The sequence below is a fragment of the Pristiophorus japonicus genome, chromosome 12, assembly GCF_044704955.1.
Source record: "Pristiophorus japonicus isolate sPriJap1 chromosome 12, sPriJap1.hap1, whole genome shotgun sequence".
NCBI classification, from domain to species: Eukaryota; Metazoa; Chordata; class Chondrichthyes; family Pristiophoridae; genus Pristiophorus; species Pristiophorus japonicus.
Genome location: NC_091988.1, coordinates 192,492,231 through 192,505,903, shown reverse-complemented (window position 1 = coordinate 192,505,903; position 13,673 = coordinate 192,492,231).

Sequence of the window (13,673 nt, the reverse complement as noted above, 5' to 3'; positions counted from 1 at the left end):
AGAGATTCAACATTGTTAAAGCAGCACACAGTTCTCCAGGCAGACAAGGGCAGTCGGGCATGCCCCAACATGTAGTCGAACCTAGAGGGGGAGTTCGACAGAGACAATGGCAAGTTGAACGGCGATTCACGCCATTGCAAGGGACAATGCGGCCAGTAATGGGGCCATCAACACCTGTTAATGGCGCACTCAAGGACAGTCACAGGGGCAGTCAGGGACGATCGACTTGCAAGGGACCTTTTGTTTCCGGCAGCAGCTCATGTTGGAGGCGTGGAGGCACACACTCAGCCAGAGTTTGCAGAGATGAGCAAAATACCTGCAGAAATTGCAGAAATGAACGCTGGGGGAAATCGCTGGAAGCTGAAGTTCAGCGAGTTCATGTGGAGCACGTATACCGTTCATACACCAGGACGTCACCGATAATGATGAAAGTGCTCCTCAATGGCATCCCAGTATCAATGGAGCTAGACACGGGGGCCAGCCAGTTCCTGATGGGTATCAAACAGTTCGAAAAGTTGTGGGCGTCCAAGGCCAGGAGGCCAAAATTATCGCCGATTGACGCACAGCTACGGACTTGCACATTGCAGATCATTCCGGTGGTAGGCAGCGGCACAGTAGTCGTGACCCACAAAGATTCGGAGAACAGATTGCCACTCTGGATTGTCCCAGGGGACGGTCCCGCACTACTGGGGAGGAGTTGGCTTGCTGTCATGAACTGGAAATGGGGCGATGTCAATGCAATTTCCTCTGTGGAGCGAGTATCATGCTCACAGATCCTGGACAAATTTAACTCACTATTTCAACCCAGCATCTGCACTTTCATGGGGGCCAAGGTAGTAATTCACATAAACCCGGACGCCAGGCCAGTACACCACAAGGCCAGAGCGGTGCCGTATATGATGCGGGAGAAGATAGAAGGCGAATTGGACCTCCTGCTGAGGGAAGGCATCATCTAGCCAGTCGAATTCATTGACTGGGCGAGTCCGATCGTGCCGGTGCTCAAGGCGGATGGGTCGGTCAGGATATGTGGTGAATACAAGGCCACCATCAATCGGGTGTCACTCCAAGACCAGTACCCGCTACCGAGAGCGGAGGACCTCTTTGCGACGCTGTCCGGTGACAAACTTTTTTCAAAATTGGACCTGACCTCAGCTTACAGGACCCAGGAGCTGGCGAGTGAGTCGAAGAAGCAGGCCACCATCACGACACACAAGGGGTTGTTTGAGTACAACAGATGTCCGTTCGGGATTCGCTCGGCTGCTGCGATCTTCCAACGAAATATGGAAAGCCTCCTCAAGTCGATTCCAGGGATGGTGGTTTTTCAGGACGACATCCTCATCACGGGTTACGATACTGAAGAACACCTCCACAACCTGGAGGAGGTGCTACGCAGACTGGACCGGGTAGGGCTGCGACTGAAAAAGGCGAAGTGTGTCTTCCTAGCTCCAGAGGTAGAATTCCTGGGGATGAGGGTAGCAGCAGACAGGATCAGCCCACCTGTGTCCAAGATGGAAGCGATCCAGAGAGCACCCAGACCCCGTAACACGACGGAGCTGCGTTCGTTCCAAATTGAGCACGCTGTTAGAGCCGCTACACGTGCTCCTACGCAAAGGCCACGAATGGGTCTGGGGGGACAGCCAGGAAAGGGCTTTTAATAGAGCACGCAATTTGTTATGTTGCAATGCTCTGTTAACACTATACGACCCATGTAAGAAACTTGTGGTAACATGCGATGCGTCGTCCTATATTTTCGAGCGTGTGTTGCAGCATGCCAATGTCAAGGGTCAGTTACAGCCGGTAGCTTATGCCTCCAGGAGTCTGTTCCAGGCAGAAGGGGGTTACGGGATGGTAGAAAAGTAGGTGCTCGCATGTATATATGCGGTAAAGAAAATGCACCAGTACCTGTTTGGCAGGAAATTTGAGCTGGAGACAGATCACAAACCTCTAACGTCCCTTTTGGCCGACAACAAGGCCATAAATGCAAACGCATCGGCCCGCATACAGAGGTGGGCACTCACGTTAGCCGCCTATGACTATACAATTCGGCACAGACCGGGCACTGAAAACTGCGTCGATGCACTCAGCAGGCTCCCACTAGCCACCACTGAGGGGGCTACTGAGCATGCTGCTGAGATGGTCATGGCTGTTGAAGCTTTCGGAAGCAAAGGCTCACCCGTGACAGCCCGTCAGATTAAAGTCTGGACAAATAGAGACCCGCTATTGTCTCTAGTCACGAAATGTGTCCTGAATGGGGGCTGGGCAGCCACGTACAGGGCATGCCCTGAGGAATTTAAACCATTTCATAGGCGCAGGGATAAACTCTCGATTCAGACCGATTGCCTACTGTGGGGAAACCGCGTAGTCATGCCCCAGATGGGCAGAGAGATGTTCATCAGACAACTCCACAATGAGCACCCAGGCATTGTCATGATGAAGGCAATTGCCAGGTCACACAGATCTGGGATAGACGCAGATCTGGAACTTTGTGTTCGCAGGTGCAACACGTGTGCCCAGCTGGGCAATGCGCCCAGGGAAGCCCCCCTTAGCCCCTGGCCATGGCACACCAAGCCTTGGTCACGCATCCATGTGGACTACGCAGGTCCTTTCATGGGAAAAATGTTTTTGGATGTAGTCGACGCCTACTCCAAATGGATCGAGTGTGACATTTTAAATTCAAGCACATCCTCTGCCACGGTAGAAAGTATACAGGCAATGTTCGCCACCCATGGTCTACCGGACATCTTGGTCAGCGACAATGGCCCGTGCTTCACAAGCACTGAATTCCAGGACTTCATGGCAGGCAATGGAATTAACCATGTCAGAACGGCATCGTTCAAGCCGGCGTCAAACGGCCAGGCAGAATGAGCAATGCAGATAATCAAACAGGGGATGCTCAGAATCCATTGGGGTTCCCTACAAAGGCGCTTATCATGCCTCCTGTTGGCCTATAGATCCCGACCACACTCGCTCACAGGGGTTCCACCCGCAGAGCTGCTAATGAAAAGGACGCTCAAAACCCGATTATCCCTTATACACCCCACCATGAAAGAAATTGTCGAGAGCAGGCGCCAGCCACAATATGACTACCATGACAGAAATGCGAGGGCGCAATGTATTGATGTAAATGATCCTGTTTTTGTCCTCAACTACGCTGCAGAGCCCAAATGGCTCGCAGGCACTGTGATTGCCAAAGCGGGAAATAGGATTCTGGTAGTTAAACTTACCAATGGACAAATCTGCCGCAAACACGTGGATCAAACAAAAAGGAGGTTCAGCAACCCCATAGAAGGAGCAGAGGAAGAACACGATGTAGAGTTCACTCCATCACAGGTGACCGAACACCGGAACCAAAGTGAGGAGAGCCCAGTCACTGTGGGCAGTCTGGACAGGCCTGAGGCACTGCAGACAGCAGACACTCAGGCCAGCGTCCAACAACCGGAGCCCCAACTCAGGTGCTCTACAAGAGAGCGTAAACCACCAGAGAGGCTCAACCTGTGATCCCAATAAGACTTTGGGGGAGAGTGATGTCATGTATTCAACCAGCACTGTAACCCATGTATAATCTGACCTAAGTTGTACACTGTGAGAACAATGACCACTAGGTGGAAGACACTCCTAACCTGGACCTTCAGGTATAAAAGGGGAAGCTCCACCCACCTTCATCACTTGAGTGCTAAGAAATAAAGGACAGGTCACAGACTGACCTTCTCTCAAGCATGGGCCTCATGTGCATTTATAATGTATAATAAGGACGTATCAATTCCTATTATGTGAATTGTTTTGTGGCTATACAAGTGCAAAATAGTGAGCAATACAAACTTTACTTGGGTGAAGTAAGATCATTTAATCTCACATTGTGTTATAAGGGAAGCTGTTTCTCTTACTGATGATTCAAGTCTCAGAAGTGGCACAGGTGGTCTGTCATAGTAGCTTTTGGCATGTGTGTAACCACACCTGGAACTCAGATCTTTTGTGAGATATTTTGATTAGTTCATGCATCAGGACTGGCAGCAAATGCTGGAACAACGTTAAACCTGTCTGAAAAGTTGCAAAATGCTGCTACTGCTGTTACGTGATGACTGAATGCAGGAACTGAGCAACGACTGTGAAGTCCGGGAGCTAGAAGAAAGTCTTCAAGATTTCTTCCAGTTTTATATACTGATATTGCAGTTATACAGTGACAATGACATAGGATACTATCGTACCACTGATGTACTGGTACAATCACACAATAATAATGATACAGTATTGGTACCATAATATAATAGTAATATTGATATAATGATAATATAATGGTACACTCTTACAGCGATAGAGATATAGAACACAATAAAATATTAAAATAGTGATAAATTGCTAGGAATACATTGATAGTGATTATACTGAAACAGTGATATGTTGATCGAGGGATATTGCTAATGATTATAATTGATACAGTGATAAAATGATGGAGTGTTATATTGGCACAGTGATAATATTGGTCATGATATATCGATACAGGGTACAATTATATTTTGAAACTGATACTGGTATGGTGACACTGATATCTTGTATATTGATAGTGATACAATGATATATAGATAATATATTGATACAATGTTGTTGTAATGATAGCGATTTATATTGATATATTAATAGTGATATATTGATACAATAGTTATCTTTTGATATCGCAGTATATTGATGTGGTAATATGGTGACAAGAAGTTTGAAGCACAAAGACAGTCAAGGGATTGCATGGAGTGGTGTAGAGGTAGAATACATAAATACTTGAAGGAGAAAGAATTGCAGGGCAATGGGGAAGGAGCGGGGGGAGTGGGACTAACTGGATTGCTCTTTGAAAGAGCTGGTACAGATTTGATGGGCCGAATGGCTTCCTTCTGTGCTGTACTATTCTATGATTGTATAATAGGGTATTGTATGATTCACGTCTGTGGATGATGTCTCCAAGGCGCAGGAGGCTGGTGAGGAGGAGGCCCAGATCAAATGGTTGAGGGACCCCAGAGGTGATCATGCAGGGAGCAAAGAGAAGCCAGTGTGGGAACGGCACTGTTTCTTTTTGGATTGTTAAGAATGGAAAGAACGCAACTTCATTTCCCACATTACAACAGTCACTACACTTCATTGGCTGTAAATCGCTTGAAGACATCCCATGGAGCTGGATGATGGAGGGGAGGCCATATAGGAAGATGGTATGGTCAACCATGTCTGTGGAAATGTCAGCAATGGGGCATAATGCACGGCAGTCACAGTTCCAATGCTGTAACATTGGCTAGGACCGCTTCAGTGCTGTGAGAAGGGCAAAGCCAGATGGAGGAATTCGAACAGGGAGTTTTGGGAGAGTCGGGCGAGGTGCTGGGAGGTAACAATGTGGTTCTTCGAGTGGAAAGGGAGGTTGAAGATGGGTGGCAGTTGGAAGAGGATCAAAGCTGACTTATAAAAGAGTGGTAGTGACAGTGGTTTGGAAGGGGGGGGAGAGATGGTGCCTGAGGGAAAAGAACCTTTGGCAATGTTGATTAGAGTGGGGGACAGGAAAGAGTGTTTTGATGTCGTGTTTATAGTGATGCAACAATATAAGATGTTTTGATACAACCAGAAACTGATATAATAGCGTGATTTTAAAATGTGTCTCCTATGTTAACTTGTTCCGTCCCAATTTACATGTCAGATGTAAATAATAAAGGACCTCACCCTATCTATGATTAATAATACATGTAATGGTATTTTCGTGGAACTTCTCGGATAATTATATCCTGGCAGGAATGAGTGTGTTGTTGAGAGCAGTGACAAGGCTGGTGGTGTGTTGCAGTCAGCAGGATGTTATTGTAAAAAACAGAACATTGTTTGCATTGCGCAACCCATCATCAAGAACTAACCATGACATTTATCAAAATACCACAACATAAAAGTATTCATTTGTGCAGTTTCTCAGGATTATGTTGATCATGAGAATAAATGTTTTGTGTCTCTTTAACCAGGAATAGTCCGAATAACTAAAGCCAAAGGATGCTCTACCCAAGCTCTTGTCGACTTAAATGCTCATATATTTGGTGTACTGTGAAACGTCAACCTGAAATAGCATTTTAATCCCATTGAAGGATGCGGCAGGTTTCAGCACAGAAACTTTGAAACTGAGAAATAAAAAGCTGAACAAAAATGATGAGAAACAGGACTTAAAGCAACCCTTTGAACATAAGAACATAAGAATTAGAAACAGGAGTAGGCCATCTAGCCCCTCGAGCCTGCTCCGCCATTCAAAAAGATCATGGCTGATCTGGCCGTGGACTCAGCTCCTTTGATCCCAGTATTAAATGATGGTTCATGCAGCCAATGAATTTGGGGTGGGACTTACGGAAGGAGTTACGAACAAAGTCTATTTGCTCAGCAAACAGAGTCTATTTTTAAAGTGCACTGCAGCAAGCAGTCTACAGAGTCTATTTAGAAAGAGTCTACGAACTACAGCAAACAGAACTCATGGCTGAAACTGCAGCAACATCTCCTGATAAAAGCAGAGTGATTTCTCCAGCATAATGCAGTGAATGGAGAAGAGTTACATACAAATTGTGTGCCTGAAATCAATGCCAGTTACTTGTAGCAGTGCGGTCTCCAGGTGTGATTGAGAGGGGAATTATCCAATCACCCCCCTTCTGGCTAAGAATAGTGGTGTCACTATATGCAAGCCATTTAATTTCAGATGTACATGTTTCTGGCCTAAAGCATACAGTTACCATCCGTGTGCAAGTTGTGGGGAATGTTCCCCGTGAGGTGATGGGCCGCATTTCCCGCCTCCTGATGGACGAGGGTCAGGAGGGGATTTATGCTTACCGCCCCCGACCCTTGCTGTGACTCCAACTCAGTTCGCCAGGCCATGAGATGGGTTCTTGCAGGATCTCCATTACCAATTGCGAGCTTGTTGAGGCCGAAGAGGGAAACGACACCCACTGCAGCACCAGAAGAAGAGACCACTTTAAGTGCACTGATTGAACGGAAGCCAAAAAAGAGCAAGTTGTGGGGCTAAAAGAGAGGGAGATGGGCTCACTATTTGTCCCTCTCTCAATCTCCCAAAGGGGCATCAGTGAGGCTTCTGCTGCCATCCCAGGGCCACCCCTCTCCTGATGGTCCCTGGGATCAGCGCAGATGGTGGCGGAAGCCAGGGAAATTGGGCGGACTGCCTTCCCATTCTCAATTACATGCAGTGGGTTGGCTATCGGCCTTACCTGCTGTGGCAAGGGGAGCAGAATCAAGGTTGGCGCATGGATGCTGTGGTAGGCCTCCCCACCTGATTTTCTGACACCATAACCACCTGATAATAGTGCAGCAAACTGTCCTGTGGTAAGAAGAATTAGTAGAGGACCCTCTGCCTCAATCAGCGGAATGAAAATTGGGTACGGACAGCAATCTGCTCTGCTAGATTATTGCCCAGGTGGTGAAGACAAAAATCTATCCCAATGACCCCTGATCCATCTCACCTATTCCCCTAATCAATCCAACACCCCTGTCACTTAGCTCCGTCAGTGTTTACTGATAACTTGAATGCATAGAAACATAGAAATCTACAGCACAGAAGGAGGCCATTTCAGCCCATCGTGTCCGCGTTGGCCGACAAAGAGCCACACGGCCCTCGGTCAGCAGCCCTGAAGGTTACACATAAACCTATGAACAATGACCAATGGCGGAAAGGTAAAGTGCATCCGGGCCAACCAGACCGCCCCACACAACTGTGAAACCCCTTACACCGAAACATTCTACAATCCACCCCAACCAGAGCCATGCGATCTCCTGGGTGAGGCCAAAAAACAGATAAAAACCCAGGCCAATTGGGGAAAGAAATCTGGGAAAATTCCTCTCCGACCCATTCAGGCGATCAAAACTGGTCCAGGAGATCACCCTGGCCATATTCGATTCCATGCAGTACTTTGTCTCTGTGCCAGCCAACAAGAGGTTATCCAGTCTAATCCCACTTAGCAGCTCTAGGTCCGTAACTCTGCAGGTTACTGCACTTTAAGTGCCCATCCAAGCACCTTTTAAATGGGGTGAGGGTTTCTGCATTCACCACTCTTCCAGGCAGTGAGTTCCAGGTCTCTACAACCCTCTGCGTGAAGAAGCTTCCCCTCAAATCCCCTCTGAACCTTCCACCAACCACCTTAAAACTATGCTTCCTCATAATTGACCCCTCCACCAATGGAAATAGGCCCTTGTTATCCACTATATCCAGGCCCCTCAAAATGTTAAACACCCCAATGAGGTCTCCTCTCAGCTTCCTCTGTTCCAATGAGAACAAACCCAGCCTATCCAATCTGTCCTCATAGCTAAGATTCTCCATTCCAGGCAGCATTCTAGTAAATCTCCTCTCCAGTGCAATCACGTCCTTCCTATAATACGGCGACCAGAACTGCACGCAGTATTCCAGCTGTGGCCTAACCAGAATATTATACAATTTAAGCATAACCTCCCTGCTCTCGTATTATTGTATTAGATGAAGGAATTGAGTGTAATATCTCCAAGTTTGCAGATGACACTAAACTGGGTGGCGGTGTGAGCTGTGAGGAGGACGCTAAGAGGCTGCAGGGTGACTTGGACAGGTTAGATGAGTGGGCAAATGCATGGCAGATGCAGTATAATGTGGATAAATGTGAGGTTATCCACTTTGGGGGCAAAAACACGAAGGCAGAATATTATCTGAATGGCAGCAGATTAGGAAAAGGAGAGGTGCAACGAGACCTGGGTATCATGGTTCATTAGTCAATGAAAGTTGGCATGCAGGTACAGCAGGCGGTGAAGAAGGCAAATGGTATGTTGGCCTTCGTAGCCAGGGGATTTGAGTATAGGAGCAGGGAGGTCTTACTGCAGTTGTACAGGGCCTTGGTGAGGCCTCACCTGGAACATTGTGTTCAGTTTTGGTCTCCTAATCTGAGGAAGGACGTTCTTGCTATTGAGGGAGTGCAGCGAAGGTTGACCAGGCTGATTCCCGGGATGGCTGGACTGACATATGAGGAGAGACTGGATCAACTGGGCCTTTATACACTGGAGTTTAGAAGAATGATAGGGGATCTCATGGAAACATATAAGATTCTGACGGGACTGGACAAGTTAGATGCGGGAAGAATGTTCCCGATGTTGGGAAAGTCCAGAACCAGGGGACACAGTCTTAGGATAAGGGGTAGGCCATTTAGGACTGAGATGAGGAGAAACTTCTTCACTTAGAGAGTTGTTAACCTGTGGAATTCTCTGCCGCAGAGAGTTGTTGATGCCAGTTCTTTGGATATATTGAAGAGGGAGTTAGATATGGTCCTTACGGCCAAGGGGATCAAGGGGTATGGAGAGAAAGCAGGAAAGGGGTACTGAGGTGAAGGATCAGCCATGATCTTATTGACTGGTGGTGCAGGCTCGTTGGGCCAAATGACCTACTCCTGCACCTATTTTCTATGTTTCTATGTATTCTATGCCTCGGCCAATAAAGGCAAGCATTCCATATGTCTTCTTCACCACCTTATCCACCAGGCCTGCTACTTTCAGGGATTGTTCATCTACACTTCTAAGTGGCCTACTGTTTAATGTGTATACCCTTTCCTTATTGTGTAAGATCATGAATACATCTACAATTGCCACATAATCTGTAATGTATGCTCCAAGAATCTATGCAAACTTTCCACAATTCGAATCTGAAAGAAAGACACACCAATTCAGTTATTCAGTGCATTCCTGATTTGTACGTTAACCATACTAGGGAAACGTATCAATAAAGAGGTAGATACAAAATATGTTGTAGTACAGGACAATCCTGTTGTTAATATAACTAATTTACACCATATTTTATGCACTTGCCTGGAACATGCATGAGGGGCAATTTTAAACAGTGCTTCATTACAAAAATAAGTCCTCTCTTTTATACTTCCGTCAGGATGACAGTACAAGACTGCCTCACACAGCCGTGCTAATCCCTTGAAGTAGTGAAAATGCTTGGTTCTGGCTCGAGATCAGGATGGAAATTGTTACGCCAAGTTGAAAGCAGACGGCCAGGGCTGCACAAAAATCACGAGCTGGCTGAATAATTTGAAAACACTGGCTGGTGTCGTGTGTTCAACAGGCCCTGATTTTGTGGTCCATTCAAATGAATGAAAAGGCTGCGATCGTAAAGATGACGTCTCAAACCACTTTATAGCCAATGAAGTACTTTTGGAGTGTAGTCGCTGTTGTAATGTGGGAAATGCAGCAGCCAATTTGCACACAGCAAGCTCCCACAAACAGCAATGTGATAACAACCAAATAATCTGTTCTTTGAAGAATAAATATTGGCCAGGACACTGGTGATAACTTTGCTGCTCTTACCAGTGATATAGTGCAGCATTCCCTGAGTGTCAACCTAGATTTTTGTGCTCAAGTCCCTGGAGTGGGATTTAAACCCACAACATTCTGACTCAGAAGCAAGGGTGCTACCCACTGAGCCACAGCTTTCTTTAAGGGGAACCCGGATATATACATGAGGGAGCTAGAAATAGAAAGATCTGTTGATAGGGTGAGATGAAGTTGGGTGGGGGGAGCCTTGTGTGGTGCATAAACACCAGCACAGACCTGTTGGGCTGAATATCTTGCTGTAATTCTATGCATTTCTATGTGCTGTCCATGTGAGATCAGTATCCGGTCTCAAACATATTCTTTAGCGTTTAGAAGAATGAGAGGTGATCTCATTGAAACATACAAAATTCTTACAAGTCTTGACAGGGTAGATGCAGGGTGGATGTTTCCCCTGGCTGGGGAGTCAAGAACCAGGGGTCACAGTCTCAGAATAAGGGGTCGGCCACTTAGGACTGAGATAAGGAGATATTTCTTCACTCAGGTGGCAGTGAATCTTTGGAATTCTCTCCCCCAGAGGGCTGTGGAGCCCCAGTCATTGAACATATTCAAGATAGAGATCGCTATATTTTTGGATATTAAGGGAATCAAGGGATATGGGGATGGTGCAGGCAAGTGTTGAGGTAGATGATCAGCCATGATCTACCTGAATGGCGGAGCAGGCTCGAGGGGCCGAATGGCCTGTCCTGCTCCTATTCCTTATGTTAACACCATTTAACTGCACATTTAAAGTCTTGAATACCAAGCAGGAAGAATTTTTTAAGTAGATTACTCCGCAATAAAAATCATAGAATCAGAACGGTTACAGCACGGAAGGAGGCCATTCGGCCCGTTGAGCCCGTGCCGGCTCTCTGCAAGAGCACCTCAGCCAGTCCCACTCCTCCGCCCTTTCCCCGTAGCCCTGCAAATCTTTTTCTTTCAAGTTCTTATCCAATTCCCTTTTGAAAGCCGTGATTGACTCTGCCTCCACCACCCTCTCAGGCAGCGCATTCCAGATCCTAACCACTCGCTGCGTAAAAAAGCTTTTTCTAATGTCGCCTTTGCTTCTTTTGCCAATCACCTTAAACCTGCGTCCTCTGGTTCTCGACCCTTCCGCCAATGGGAGCAGTTTCTCTCTATCTACTCTGTCCAGACCCCCCATGATTTTGAACACCTCTATCAAATCTCCTCTCAACCTTCTCTGCTCCAAGGAGAACAACCCCAGCTTCTCCAGTCTATCCACGTAACTGAACTCCCTCATCCCTGGAATCATTCTCTCAAATATAGAAAATAAATCTGTCCTTTTATTTCCTTTCGAGGAACTCGACCTTGAAGTTGAGAGAAATTGGCTGAAAATTTAGTTCCTGCAATATGCGGGCAACACAAGAATTCTGTCTGCAAATTTCACTGTAATAAAAGCTTAATGTACAAGGAGCAAATGTATTTGAGCTAGAAAGCTCATTGACTTCTCGCTGTCATTTGTAGTGTTAGGCGTGCAGACTCTGAACATGTGTTACGCTAACTTTCAATTTGCCTCTCCCTGAACCCAGGTCAAACCTTAAGGCTGCAGACCGATGAGCCTGTTGACGATTACAGTTCGGGTAACAACAGAAAATGCTGGAAATGCACTTGATTTGAAAGGGAAAGAGAGCTTAATATTTTGGCTGGGATTGAGCATCAGTTGCTTGCAGCTGCATAACTGCTGAGACTCGGTCCGGGTACGACCTCCTGGAGGGTCAGGGTTACTCAGTGTGTGCTGCATCGCCTACAGATGCTTTCCCTTCTGACAGCATGCTGCCGATGCCCGGATAACCTGAAGCTAGAAAGGTTTTCTTAATGAACGGCCATTTGACCCAGAGCCCTGCAGCATTCTGTCACTTACTCTCTTGCCAGAATGAGATCACTTCATATAGCAGTGATTCTGCATCAAGGGGTGCCCTCGGTGTCACGTTTACTCTCACGGATTTTTGATCTGTATGTCAATTCAGACAAATCCAACATCCATATTCCAAAGCATACATAGAAATCTTCCCCTCCCCTCCCTCTAAACTCAGGTGCAACCTACCCCAATCCTGCATCGGAGCAATTGGAATGCATGTGGAGGAATTAGTGCTGCGGACTTGATGCCCAAATTCTTTTTGAATTTGTGTTCCCGGCATGGGGCTTTGTGGACTGGGAACACGTATTGAGAGTTCGGGCAAGGAGTCAGCAGCCCATCAAAACAGCCATGTGTTTCCAATTGAAGGGTAGTTCAGAAAAGAAAGAAAGACTTCACAACCACCGGACGTCTCAAAGCGCTCTACAGCCAATGAAGTACTTTTTGAAGTGGAGTTACTGTTGTAATGTGGGAAACACGGCAGCTAATTTGCGCACAGCAAGCTCCCATAAACAGCAATGTGTTAGTGACCAGATAATCTGTTGTTGTGATGTTGATTGAGGGCTCCCCTGCTCTTCTTCAAAATAGTGGCATGGGATCTTTTTACCTCCACCTGAGAGAGCAGACAGGGCCTCGGTTTAACGTCTCATCCAAAAGTCAGCACCTCTGACAGTGCAGCACTCCCTCAGCACTGCACTGGAGTATCAGCCTAGATTTTTGCACTCAAGTTCCATAGAGTGGGACTCAAACCCACAACCTTCTGACTCAGAGGCAAGTGTGCTACCCACTGAGCCAGAGCTGACAGCTTTTGTGCCTTTGTACTCTGAGTATGCAAAGCTCCATGCTGGAAGGATGAATTTGTGGTATCACCCATTACGTGCTTGGAAAATGACGATCGCCTAACCGATCTAGTCTACACTTGATGTTCCTAGCTGTGGAAGCTGGGACATTGAATGAATTTAAGACAGAAATAGATAGTTTCTAAAACAATAAGGGGATAAGGGGTTACGGGGAGCAGGCAGGGAAGTGGAGCTGGGTCCATGATCAGATCAGCCATGATCTTATTGAATGGCGGAGCAGGCTCCAGGGGCCGTATGGCCTACTCCTGCTCCTATTTCTTATGTTCTTATTCTGCAAAGATTAATTGGCCAGAGGAAGGTTAGACTGAGAATAAAGTACTACAGGTATATGAATGCAAGTATTTATTTTAGCCTAATGGAAAATGTGACAGCCTGCTGATCATGTGGATCAATCACACTAAGGCTCAACCACACTATGTAGCCTTGCTAAGCTGAGGCCTGCCTCACCAATACCAGCAATGTTGCAATCCGTTGGCAAATTTTTCCCAGTTATTTGCGCCGTTTTTTTTTCACGCACGGCTTTTTTTGGCCTAAATTTAAAAATCCAAGTTTCCCCAAATATTGTGCGCCAGTGTAACTCAGGTAGTTACGATTTTTTTAGGTTA